The sequence below is a fragment of the Macrosteles quadrilineatus genome, unplaced genomic scaffold (genome assembly GCF_028750875.1).
Source record: "Macrosteles quadrilineatus isolate MER2022 unplaced genomic scaffold, UCM_ALF_1.0 Scaffold_4__1_contigs__length_99947679, whole genome shotgun sequence".
NCBI classification, from domain to species: Eukaryota; Metazoa; Arthropoda; class Insecta; order Hemiptera; family Cicadellidae; genus Macrosteles; species Macrosteles quadrilineatus.
The window spans coordinates 83,676,344-83,688,891 of record NW_026542597.1 but is presented as its reverse complement, the minus strand read 5'-3'; the positions used below and the strand labels follow the sequence as shown (position 1 = coordinate 83,688,891).

At 37.1% G+C, this 12,548-nt stretch overlaps 1 protein-coding gene across 1 annotated transcript in view; it reads left to right on the top strand.

Moving 5' to 3' along the window:
• The first annotated feature begins 1,025 nt into the window (after nt 1–1,025).
• The window catches only part of LOC128993355 (FERM, ARHGEF and pleckstrin domain-containing protein 1-like), an 80,780-nt gene continuing 69,257 nt past the window's right edge, over nt 1,026–12,548 (top strand). The window contains exon 1 of the mRNA XM_054417201.1: nt 1,026–1,171. The gene's annotated coding sequence lies outside the window, so the exon portion shown is untranslated. The remainder of the gene's footprint in view (nt 1,172–12,548) is intronic.

Here is a 12,548-nt window from a genome sequence, read left to right as displayed (position 1 = left end):
GCTAATGCAGGTGGTAGTCAGGTAGTGTGAGGCTTTTGGTGCCGGAAAGATACATTGTAGGACAAATTTAAGAAAGAATATTGTGTGAAAAGAAAAGGGAACGAGTGGAGTTTGAGAGAAGATTAGCCTAATGTAATTTGTTTTGAATGTTAAAATAAGGCAATTGTTCAGCCTATTAAATGGAGTAGCCTATGTATCTAGGGTAATGTGAGCTGTTGTGGTTGCAATGATGCCAAGACGAATTTAAGAGTTGATTTACTTCTTAATTAATTATCTTACCAGCTTGTGCCGTGGGCGGACTCGCTTGCTGAGATTCCTTCCCGTCAAGTTCAGCTGGTGAACTCGTTTGTAGAGTTTAGTTTCTCTGTATCCATGTTGTGTTGATTAGATTACTAAATAATTTCAAATGTAGCAAGTAGCTTACTTAGCCCAAGTCAATCAAGGAACGTTACTGAATTTGTATGGAAAAGTATTGACTTAAATTGAAATGACCTTTGAATACGTCTGGAAAATTATTTAATGACACTCTAAACACGGAGTACCCTTAGTTTGTGGTGATAGATTATTTTATGGGGTATAAAAATAGCTTTCAATATTTCTAGAAATTTTGTAGGTTAGTCAATCGAATAGTTTGATGTAATTGGTTTCAACGACTCGAGTTCACAGTGCAGGAGAACCTCGATAACAAGAATCTTAAGATTATTAATACGTTTTGTTATCAAGATTAAGATTGACTTCTCATAGGTTTGCAATAACATTTGAGGAGTGAGAGATATTCTAGGGTATCTGTAAATTACACTTGTTGTCAAGGACGACTTGTTATCGAGGTTTTACAATTTGATATATTTTCACTGGCGATTCGATTGTACGATTGCGGTAGGTTTCTAGCGGTTGTTGAGTTAGTTCCCGAGTTTGCCGTCGGCGCGCCACCGTCGCTACGTGTTGCGGCTGCGGGCAGGATCTGAACTGAACTGAGAAACAGAGAAATGAGAAATCTTCAGTTCGCTGTAGAATTTCGTTCCACCGTGTCACTAGGGGCGGGCCGAGGTGTAGTGAAGTGAGGGATTTTCCAAATTTTATACTTTTATAGATCAAGTGACGGTTTGTTTGACGTAGGTTATTTGTGTACATTTGTGGATATAAGTTGCTGACGTTTTGGCTCAATCAGAAGGTGAGTTTAGAGATAACCTAATCATTTTCACTGTTTAGAAAACACAGGTTACTTTTTAAGGGTATTTTTCAAAGGGTTAATCATCTATAACGGGAGGTTTTTTTAAGACATCACATTTTCGATGCTAAATCCATAGGTGGCACACAAAAGTGTGTGATGATAGTTTGGATTGCCCTCTAAACTTGTCGATATCGTATTGTTATATATTTTTTCCTAAAACGTATAGATTTCTTACGACCATGACATTGTCGAGTAATCGACTATAATTAGGAAAAAACTAATCGATTTAAGAATTACTTCTTCAATACATAACTCACTAAGACGTCAATCAACTCAAATGTAAACATTGATTATTGATTTACAATTTTGATTAGATTACTAATGCAATGAGTATATTAGATGCATACTGTAAATTTGTTTAGCATTGATACTGTTCAGTGTATATGTTAGTTTCTAGATTATTCAAAATCCACTAGATTTTAAAATTATCTTGTAGTTTTCTTGTCCAACGTCCTTATATGAACACTATTATTGTTGACCCAAGCATCAAAACCTGTAAAATTGACAAAACTGTTTTACGAAACTCTTATTCAGTTAATTACTTATTGTTACATGAATGCTTAACCTAGTATGATAAATGTTTTTTCCAATCAGCTTTTCCCTTATAACAAAGATACAATGAATCCTCGATAACAAAACCGCCGATAACAAGTCACCCTTCATAAAGTGATATTTTCTAATCCTCTGGAATTTATTCTACCCCCTAATCACATGTTATTGAAACCTCTCGATAAGAAGTCAACGTTCCTTGATAACAAATCTTGTTTAATAATGCCCATGAGAGTCTTGTTATCGAGGTTCAACTGTATAATGCCACTTCTCTATTTCTCCTCTAATTAAAAATAATATTGCATAATACCTCTTGAATTTCCTTTTATCATTTGCATTTATTATTTAAGTTGTATTTACTAAAGTGATCGTCAACTTTTTTAACGTTAAGCAACATAAGCTACTCGTACAAAGGGGCGCAGGTTACAATAGGGAAAAGCGCGGTACGGTAACCCCAGGATAAATTAACACAAGTTATGCCCCATCTCACCCTTGGAATGGGGAAGCACTAATTCAACAAAGTTGGGTTTTGTCCCAAATTCACATCCTAGGTGAAAAAGCTAGGGCCCGGAACTGTTATACTTTAACACATTACGGCTAATCCTAGAGCGTTGCGACATAATCACTTAGATAAAATCCATTGGTGATTGGCGGGATTTGAACCTGGGACATAGGTGGCCGAATTCCTGCGCTCTTCCACTATATGCTGTATGATGCAATTTGTCTTATGGCACTTCGTCTTGGGCCTTCTGCATGTCCTGACTGAGCATTGGTCAGTCCTCAGGTAGACAGGTTTTATTATACAGACTGTAGACCCAGAGAACCTTCAAAAATAGGTGGTCGAATTCCTGCGCTCTTCCACTATAGACTGTATGATGGAACTGCGTCTACTTGGTCGTTATGCTATCTTAAAGTGTTGTTCAGTCCTCAGGTAGACAGGTTTTATTATACAGACTGTAGACCCAGAGAATCTTTAAACATAGGTGACCGAATTCTTGCGCTCTTCTACTATAGGCTGAATGATGGAACTTCGTCTACTTGGGCGTTCTGTATGTCTTAAAGCATTGGCCAGTCCTCAGATAGACGGATCGGTGACAAGTTGTATTATACAGACTATAGACCCAGTTTGCTCCCCAATTCAACTTAGTCTTAACGGGGTTTAGAGGTCCATTTTTACATAAGTTTAGTCTGCATTCGGTCGTTTGGCCATCTACTACACGTGCTGTATGCTGTGGTGATGTGACGTCATCCTGAGTCGTGCTGCTTCAGTGACAAACTCTTAACTGCCTCTGGTCCGCTCCAAACGGCAGTTACGGCAATATATTGCTCTCTCATTTATTGTCTTGGAAAATATATGGCGGCAACATGTCTCTTGGGACTTGCTCTTCAAGTCGCCAAGTATCTTCTCTAAAGAGTTCAATATTTGAAGTTCAAGCAAACCATGCAATGAGGAAACGACGATTTCCCTCAGTATGAATTGCAAAATAAGTGAAAATACTATAGACATGCAGTCTACAACAAGAAATAACACGCAAAATCAAGTGAAAGCAGAGATGAGTCAAAACAAATAACTACAAACAAATACCGACATACTAAAAAAAATATATATTTTAAATGGCTACTTACAGTTTTCTTGGGAATGAGTAAAAATCATCGAAGAATAGTGGGTTTTGCAATACAGTAAAAGTTACCTGCAATAATAAAAGTTGCAATAAAGATGTTTATTTTTATTTTAGAAGACATCTGGGTAAAGACTTAATAGACGTGGTTCAATACTTATACAAAGTGATTTTAAAACTTGACTCATTTAATTTAATGTATGGGGTTTACATATTTAAAATTAATACTAACCTACCTAATTTTAAGAAGTGGGTTAAAATATGTTAAATTTTGCACGTAATGGCCCAAACCCATTGGTTTAACCCGTCCAACAGATCAACGTTTGCAAAGTTGTTGAAATACCATGGATTTAAAGTCAGGTTATTTCGCAGTCAAGGTTTGTTTGTCAAACTACGATAAGACAATACAACTGCTGTGTTCAGCGAAAAATCATGTCGTCAGCTGTTTGATGCTAATTGCAAGAATGCGTGGAAAAACGTATCAGCTGATTAGCTGGTTGGATATATCAGCTGTGTCTGATTTGTTATCAGGAGGTTGCCGGTTTCGATCATGAGAAGTCGAAGCTTTTTGACGGTTTGTAAATTGTAAGCTGTGAGAGTTGTGCTAGTTTTAAAAAACAGCTGATCGTACAGCTGTTTTACAGCTCTACAGTGCTGTACAGCTCTTTCAAAGATGTTTTCTTTACTTTAACCCATTCTAGATTTTTTAAATTTTTGATTGATTATTAGTATTGTTGCTAAAGTTTGGTGATCTAGAACAACTAAATATAATTTTTGGTAAAATATATTTTTGTTTCAGGTAAATCTAGTTCCTCTCTACTGACCCTCTTAGTAAGTATAGTAAGTAGGATAGGTTGGTAAGAATAAACTATCTTGAAGTAACACTTTTTACTATATTTTTTCAAAATGTATCAAATATCTCGCTGAACCGGAAAATGATGTGATTTTCTTTTCCTGTGAATAATTCTCTGAACCCCTTTAATGTTTTTAATCTTTTAAGTACCGTCTTACATACCGTTTGGTTTGTTTTTACCTTTGCGTGTATAAAAAATATTGATGATTATTTGTTAAGACTATGAAAGGTCCTCTAGTATTTTTGTCAAGCGCGACACGTAGGCCTCTTGTACTCTAGCGTGGTCTTGATTCAGAACAGGACAGTTACTTACGTATATGTCTGTTTGCCCATTAGGATGGAAACCTAGGCTATTTTCACCCTTCAGTTAGTTTATACCATCATTCAGTCCAAAGGTGTACCTATTTCTTCACAGATTTTACAGACATAACGTCTAAGGCGCCAAAATACACATAGAATCTTGTTGCAGCTCTTCTTAAAAATCTATAGTTCACTTTAGCGGCTGTATGCAAATGCATTGTGCAATGTTTGCAAGTTTGAGTGCCTGTATGCAATGCATCGTGCAATGGTTGCAAGTTTGAGCGCCTGTATGCAATGCATTGTCCAAGGTTTGCAAGTTTGAGCGCCTGTATGCAATGCATTGAGCAAGGTTTGCAAGTTTAGCGCCTGTATGCAATGCATTGTGCAATGTGTGCAAGTTTGAGCGTCTGTATGCAATGTATTGTGCAAGGTTTGCAAGTTTCAGCGCCTGTATGCAATGCATTGTGCAATGTTTGCAAGTTTGAGCGCCTGTATGCAATGTATTGTTCAATGTTTACAAGTTTCAGCGCCTGTATGCAATGTATTGTGCAAGATTTGCAAGATTGAGCGCCTGTATGCAAAGTTTGCAAGTTTCAGCGCCTGTATGCAATAGATTGTACAAGGTTTGCAAGTTTGAGCGCCTGTATGCAATGCATTGTGCAAGGTTTAGGTTGCGGTAGTTGCGGCAATTTTCTAGTTACGGACAGTAGGAAGTGGGCTATTTAGCTCAATCACACCGAACCGTCTCCAATGTCCCTCCGTCCGGTCCGTCCTCCGAGATTTTTAGATTCAAAGAAAAGACAATTTATGATTAAATTTCCACTGTATTTAGGGCTGCCGATGATCAAGCAAAGTGATTTGACCTTGGTTGATTCTGATTGAATAATCCCTGAGGGTCCTTCTCAACTAAAGGATTCCCTTCAAAATTTTCTTAGAACCAAGCGTTGTTGTTAAAAATCTTCAATCAAAAATCTAAGGCCAGATGGGTTTCGTTTAAGTTTAATATTTCCGGGAAGATCTTTCTACCTTTTTCGACCTGAATTTTAAAGTCAGCACGGAGCTTGATAAGAACAAAGACCTCAGTATCTCTTATCAGAGAGACAATAAAGTTAACATGTGTGTAAATAGTCTGCTTGCAATTAAACTCGTCTTCTTACCACGTTTATTAGTTTATGGTTCTAATGAGCTGAGGGGTTTTTGCACAGTGTAAAAACTAATCCATGTTATGTCATAATGTGTAAATGAGATGGTAAACAGTTTAGGTATGTATGCATAAAAAATAGCAAAGATTATTTGTAAGAAAGGTATGATCGAACCTCTATTTTTGTCAAACGAGACACGTATGTCCAAGCGTATTCAAGCGTGGCCGTGAATCTTAAGATAATGATCTTGAAGATTTGTTCAACGGTTGTTTAGGAGGTATAACGGCACTCTTTGGTGTGTTGATAAAAATGTTTGATCAAACATCAGAAAAGAAAATAGCTTATTCCCTATATGGGAAATTCGCTAAAACATGTAATGTTCAATATGATTGATCAATGTGATGTTTTGAATAAATGTAGGCATATTTGAAATAAATGAATGAGTTTGAATTCACCACAGCTGAAATCCGGGGACTTGTTTGATGTAAGACTGATCTACACTGACTGGTCTTAATGTCGCGAAGATATCTATTTCAACAAATTGATTAATTACGTTTTGATCAAACTGTAGTTGTAAAATTATATTTGTTGGGTGAATTAACTTCTTTGATCTAATCGCAGATAAGCAACGTTTGTACGGAATTTGAGTTTGACTAATAGAAGAAAGGCAAACGTGTCTATTGTTGTACGAATTAACTTTTTTGATCCAATCGCAGATGCAAAGATAGACGGAGTTTGAGTTTGATCAATAATTTATAGAAAGACAATGGAAACGTGTCTGTGGTTGTACAGTATTCGAGTTTAATCAGTCAGTAGAAGGGTAAACGTGTCTATTGGATGAAATAGTTTGATCAAACCAAATTTGCGAAGGTACAAGATAGGAAGGAAGCAACGCCGCAGCCCGAGCGACAGCTGTCGCCAATCGATTTAGACATTTCCTCGCTCTTGCATCTCCGTGTTTTGATTTCTTCGCTGATCTCTTTACACCCTGTGGTTGAACGGAATCTAAAACAGTACGGAAAACTCGCAATGGTCTCAATATGTTAAACATCTTAAATTCAACATACAGCAATAATTACTTCACTTATATAAAGGCGTACGTTTTTGATAGCGGTTGGAACTTCTGACGTCTCTAAAATCAATCTGTGGCAAACTATTTGACTCCTAATTATAGTTGAGACGAAAGACTATTGGTCTAGTCTAACAGATCGACGAGACGATGGGACAGGTCAACGACCTTCTCATTGCTCTACCTCTGCCATTGTCATCTCTTCTCTTGACAAACCCGTCTGACGCACGTCTCTTCAACAGTGACCGTAGTGACAGGTTCAATGTTATATGGGGTGTCCCACGAAGAGGTTCATGTTTTTGAACGAATATTCTTGACGCTTGAAACTCAACATGTAAAAAAATACATCCTTAAAAATTTGAGCAAGTGCCGGGAAATAACTTTTGGTACAAGTTGTGCACTGTACTTCTTACCACGACTCAAAAATACATACAGAATACCACACCTCAGTGGAATTAAAGGTAGACTATTATATTCTCTAATATATATGAACATTATTTAATATAAAATCAGAGCAAAAAAGGTATCATAGCAAACGATCAGGCAAACTTACGTACCAATGTAATTAGAAGTTCAAGTTCAAGGTTACGTTCAATGTGCAGTAAATACGCACTAGAAGTTAAAAGACAGAAAAGCTATTGTATATTTCCGTTCACATTTGTATTGTTAAATAGTAAAAAGCTAATTTCAATTAGGAATAAATTGTAAACATACACTAGGTTGCGTAGCAGACAAGTGGAGAACTGATTTGAGGGCACAAAGTAAATTTAGAGCAAGAGAAATCAGCTGACTGTTTTCCCCTTGCTTTAAATTAGAATCTTTGATATCAGCTGTTATCGAAAATAGCGCTAGGCTTTGCCTTGCTCGTAAACAAACATCTTGCCCCGAGATGGGCAATTACGAAACTTTTCCAAACCTTTCTTTGTTGCGAAACAAATGATTTGCCAAAGTGAGGTGATGGCTGTTGACAACATCTAACAGCACATCATGCGTGGGGAAAGTTACTATTGTAGTGGCATTAGTCGTCACCTTGGAATTAACAGCTGATGATATTGCATAATAAACCCAACAGCTGTGTTAATCATGTGGGCAGTCAAGGCTTACTGTCAATGTGTCGTTAGCATAATAAAGTGGCATTAGGTGGTCAAATTATATTAACAAATAATTTTAACTTCTTCCATAGTTTTACATACACCAGCACGGTTCCATCAAATACTATTTTTACGTTTATTCGTAGTAGTAGTATTTTATTACAATTAAAATAATGTGAAACAGACCAATGAGGTTCAAGGATTTGGAGAATGGATGCTTCGAACGACTAATCAGCTGTTAAGACCAATTTAATTGAGTGGTGGAATTAGTGGTTGGTACAATGAGTCGTTGCATCACTGTCAGGGGCAATAAGAGGTTATAAACGATAACATAACCTCTAGAAGTTGTGAGAAGTGATTGTGTGTGATAAAAAAACTGTCGTAGGTACAGTAGTGTACGAAATTCACGTAAATAGTGTTAAACGACACTTAGAAGTTTTTAAGGTAATCGCCAAGAACTTAAATTTCTACTCGTGTCGTTAACACTATCTTTACGCGATCGTTGCGTAAACTACTGTATCATTTTTCAAAGTTAAGGACATTTTGACCGAGAATGCATTAGAAAGCGACAGGTGGGCAATGCGACGTTGTAACGGGTTTTAATCGTTTTAATATGCGTTACAATAGAGGATGCGGGCCTTGGCTATTACTAAACAAGATACAAGCTGGTTCCCAATTGAAAGCGACAAACCTGTTTTTTGACTGAGGACTGTAGTGAGGACCAGAACTCAACTGCTGGTTAATTTTGTAGAAATTGTAGTACCAAATTTGACTGTACTAAATAAACCATCTTGGACGGTAGCTGAGTGAAACCACTGTCATCTATAGAGAAGTTTAGAAAGTGGTAAGGTTTGTGGTAAAAATGGGGTTCGGGCCGGTGATACTAATTTAGGGAACCTAACTAATAATAGAATTTAAAAAAATAATGCTCATTATTGCACACACTGTTGCTCATATCATGAAGGTTAAAGATTTTAAAATTTGACATCATTGGCTCCAAGGCCATGACATCGTTGGTCATGATGGTAAAGTTACAATACAGTAGTTTGAAAGTGCCATCCACCACACCATGTCCAGAGAATAACACGTGTATTACTTCATCGCGTGCCCTTTATATATTTTTTAAGGCTAATGACCTAATGACTAATGGCCCAATGATCTAATTGTAGTTATCTTCTTATTTTTCTTCTTCTTCTCTTTCTCCTCCTCTTCGTCCTTCTCCTCCTCTTCCTCTATCTCCTCTTCCTCCTCCTCCTACTCATCCTCAGTAAGCTAAACAGTTAGTTAATTAGTAGATTACTGATGACCTTTATTTATAAGGTCAACAAAAGAGGGTGTCGTTTGCAATTTTAGACCCAATTTCGATGGAGGGTGAGGAGGCAGGTTTCATCATACAGACTATAGAAACCAGGTATTCGGTAATTAGGTTTTTAATTTGCAGTTTCGTGGATTTACACGTATTAGGCGGTGTCACTATGAGATGTATTAGCAATCAATCCGTATAACTATAAACCATTGCTGGTTGGTATAACACGTCAAATCTTTCAAACAGAGAATTGAACTGCGTGCGAAGCGCTAAATGAAAGTTTACACTTTCACTAGTCACAGTTGGTTAGTGAGGGACAGTTGTGCGTGTAGCGTATACACCCTTCCTGCAACACGCCCACACGCGCATACGCCCACACGTCACACACACAATCACAGCTCGCCCACCAAACACTACACACCTGACGTGACGTCATACATCATAACTTGACTATAGTCTGTATGGCGGAACCTGTCTCATGACTCTGACTACCTGGGACTGGCCCGGGCCGTAAACAATTAGTCCAAGGTTTACTGGAGGGTCTGGAGACAGGTTCCTTTATACAGACTATAATTACTCAGTAGCCTACTTATAAAAATACCGTAGATCCATTTGCAGACTGCCATTCGAGTTCAGAACTACAGTATTGGACTGTTTTCGCTTGAAGGTTTACCACTACTGGTATTGGGGGTAGACCGTTTAGACCATTAGACTAGTCAAATATCCTAGGCATGACATCACCTTGTAAGGGTTCACTTCGTGTCTCTGAAAAGACCAAATAATTATGAATACTTTTTAACTCCTAGCCACAAGCTCCGCGGGTAATATATTATATAATCATAAAACGTTTGAAAACTGTAAACAAACTACATGTTTACCTTCAGGTACTACTCTATGTGTGACCAAGTGTCAATTAATTGTTTGAATTCCAATAAAGAATAATATTGGTTTGCATACACGTTGGTCTTGTTAGTTATAAATTCAAATTCATAGCTCTTTAATTCGTTTGATCCAAGTGTAGGCCTACTGCTTTATTTTGGGTTGTAGAGTCGGGAAAACCTTCCTTGAAATGCTTGTTAAGCGTGATCATTGGCTATATGCCTCATTGTTTAAGTTTCAACTCTGTCGGTTGTTACATTGTCCGAAAAAAAACCTGCCATCTAACATTTCCAGGTGTTCAGATTCAGGGTAATTTGGAAAAGAATCTTCAAAAAACTTAGAGCAAAAAATGCAAGAGAAATATGTTACAGTTCAATTTAACTTACAAGACACAATATCTATCAGTGTACTGCTAGATGACGCATCAAGTAGCCTTAATAATTAGTACATCGTTTTGAATGGCTAACATAATCTCGTCAAAGACTGCGCCAATTGGGATATTTTTAACCGATGTAATTATTGGTAAAGATATAAACTAGAACAATGTCCCTAAACACCACTGCTCACATCCCATTGACGCTCCAATAGGCTGCTCGATGGATCATTAATTCTCGCGTGACGGCTTCTATTATCTTGCCCAGACGTTGTACCGCTTTTATAACAAGTTTATAAACCTCCAAATTACGTGGCAGGGCATTTTAAAGATATGATGTATACAATACAGTAAGTCCCGCAGTTGCTTTGTAAAAGATATATTAAGTTACATGGCTGTTGTTTAAAGCGTCATATTACATACCGTAGTAACTATACTGTTGATTATTCAGTGCTGTCTACTCAGCATTGTGCTAACTGAGAATGTGTATAAGCAAGAAAGTTTACTATTACGACACTCGCGTATGTAGTATTAGTATTCCATTCCCCCACATTCACATCCTGGGTCATAGGGTTTTCGGAACATTTTCTCATAACTTCAGGATGGACCTAGAAGGTTGAGGCATCGATAAAATAAATTGGTGATTTGCGGGATTTGAACCCGGGATTTCGGAGACCGAAGGCTTCACAAGACCAGTTCACTCCCAACATAGGGTAGTGTTATATTACCAACCTATATAACAGTTTGATGATAATGGTTCGATAATAAACTGATTATTATCTAGGTGCTACTTACTGTAGGTTTCAGTATAGGCCTACATAATGTCTTTGACGTATGTTGCCAAATAACATGTAAAAAATTTTTTCGGTAAGTTAGTAAAAAAATGTTATTTTAATAACTACGAAACTATGAAGTCAAGTTTTACCGTTGTTGATTAAAATGTAAAATAATTATCTTGTGTTGCATTAGTACGTACACCTTGGGTTTCATTGAAGTAAATATTAAATTGTATATTGAAAGCTCGCCAAGAGTAAGTTCCCTTGCAAGTACGACCTTCGTATGCCACTTCAAAATTTTACTGATGTAATTAATTAATATTTCCAAAATATAACTAATTTTGGTTTGTATTGAACTCTTTGCTGTATATGACGTGATTTCTCATTTGGTTTTTGAACGTAAAGGCCTTCCCAATGTTCTTTCAAATGGTTTAAAATAAAGTGGAACCTCGATAACAACTGACATTTGTTAAACAAGTGTCGTTTTAAAACCTTTTTATTTTACCCCTAATCAATTGTTATTGCTAACCTCGATAAGAATTCAACCTTGATAACAAGTCTAATAACAAGGTTCTACTGTAGCATTTTATGGTCCAGTTATAACATACTCTGTTGCGAATCGTGCAGTACCATTGGTAGTAAATACAGTGCAATATATGATTTAGAATATAAATTAATACTTTTACGAGATCGCAAAAATCTTCATGGGTAATCACAAACGTAAATGCAAAACAATGTGAGAATATGCATTTCAATCCCAACCCATCTGTAAAACACAAGCTGAGACGTTTATGGTGTCGATTTCTCAAACCACGATAATGTCGTTTCGATCCCTTGGGTTTTTAAGGACGGAAATTTGAGGGTGCGGTACGCGGTACAGTCTGGTGGATCGATATGGGACTGTACTACTATGGGCGGCGGCAGATAAGGAACTCCGAGAATGTTGCCGCCCCCACTGCCACCCCCAGTGTAGTACTACAGGCAACAAGACTGAGGAAAAATTAGACTGTGATTGAAAAGGGTTGGTTCTAAGATGTAGGAATACGAGTTTGGTATATGGGTGGGTTTACATCCATCATTGACTTTACACTGAAGTAGAAATCCCATCTACAGGGTGTTCAAAAATACCCTCGCCGCAGCAAACCTGCAGACTTAGCGAATTTCCATTTGTCTGATTGGATTTACACTAAAATGCCTCCTTATAAATATCACATTTATTCCCCATTTAAGTAGAAATAGTTTAACGAGTACGTTCAAATAAACGTAGGTTTACACGTTTGTACCAAATTTCATCAAAATCGGATCATTTTTGCTTGAGTTATCGTGCTGACGGACACATATATATATAAATATATAAATA